At 42.5% G+C, this 1,171-nt stretch overlaps 1 non-coding gene across 1 annotated transcript; it reads left to right on the forward strand.

Moving 5' to 3' along the window:
* Positions 1-729: 729 nt before the first annotated feature.
* On the forward strand, positions 730-802 carry Trnaa-ugc (transfer RNA alanine (anticodon UGC)). The gene has a single exon. It is a non-coding gene; the product is annotated as a tRNA-Ala (tRNA).
* The last annotated feature ends 369 nt before the right edge of the window (positions 803-1,171 follow it).

Here is a 1,171-nt window from a genome sequence, read left to right on the forward strand (position 1 = left end):
GCGAGGGACTTCAGTTCTGTCTGTTTTTCCCATCGTCTCAAAATTTGGGGATTTTTTTCCGATGTTATACGGTTTGTTGGTCCGCACTTGGCTCGTGACACAAGACATCCATGAAATAATTTTTGTGATAGCACATATGCATGGATAGTATTTCGGCTTTAATATTTTTTTTATAAATAACTGTTACAGGTAGCATCGCAATGACCAGCTGGTATATAACATATAACTCCTTTCCAAGTTAGACCCATTAGTAATGTCTATACGCAAAATTCGATAAGTTTGTAATTATGTTTGGTTTTGTATTAATTCAATAATTATAAATGTGTGGGTAAATAAATCACTAGCAGTCCTACGTTATGAAGTATTGCCGATGTATGTTAGAACTGACTGACGAGGGCAAGATGTTATAGAGGGCGAGCAACAACGAAGTGGGATGAGACATAATTAAATGTTTCCCTGAGACATTTAAGTCTCTTCATTATTCACTATTATTATCTACAATAATGAAGAGACTTAGATGTCTCAGGGAATCATTTAATTATAAGATCTACAAGATATCCTATGGTTCAGGACTTTCCCATTACTTCCAACGCTGGTGTGCTATTCCAATGTCGGAGAGCCTTGGCAATAGCGACAATGTAAGGGAAAATGAGCAGAAGATATGAACTGAAGATTGTGTTGGGGAGGGCACTCAACTTGGCTAGTTCGTGCAGCAATGTGGACCATTGTACTGCGGTGGTGTAATGGTTAGCATTTCTGCCTTGCAAGCAAGAAGACCCGGGTTCCAGTCCCGGCTGCAGCACATACTTTACATTTCTTCTGCTTCGATCATTAACGTAGATACAGAATAATCTATATTGTGAATTACTGCAAGGGAACATCGCCGTGTTCTGCACCAGTCACGTCCTGACCACTCCACAGCTGTGCCTGCTATTCGAGCACAAGTAATGGCCTGATTGCAACATTCAGTGGCAGCCCGCAGCTGTGCAAAGCTGTCGTTACCGCCGGAAAACAAACGTCTGCGTCCGGAGTGCTGCTGTGTCTGGGAAGCATGGTCTGCTGATGAACAGCTTCTGCATTGTGTTCAGTGGTGAACAGTAGTTCTGCGCCACCCTCTAATACGATAGACAGCGGATATGGTGGGTCCATGTGGAGAGGTCCCCTTCTTTGT

This window comes from Schistocerca cancellata, chromosome 6 (assembly GCF_023864275.1).
Source record: "Schistocerca cancellata isolate TAMUIC-IGC-003103 chromosome 6, iqSchCanc2.1, whole genome shotgun sequence".
Lineage (NCBI taxonomy): Eukaryota > Metazoa > Arthropoda > Insecta > Orthoptera > Acrididae > Schistocerca > Schistocerca cancellata.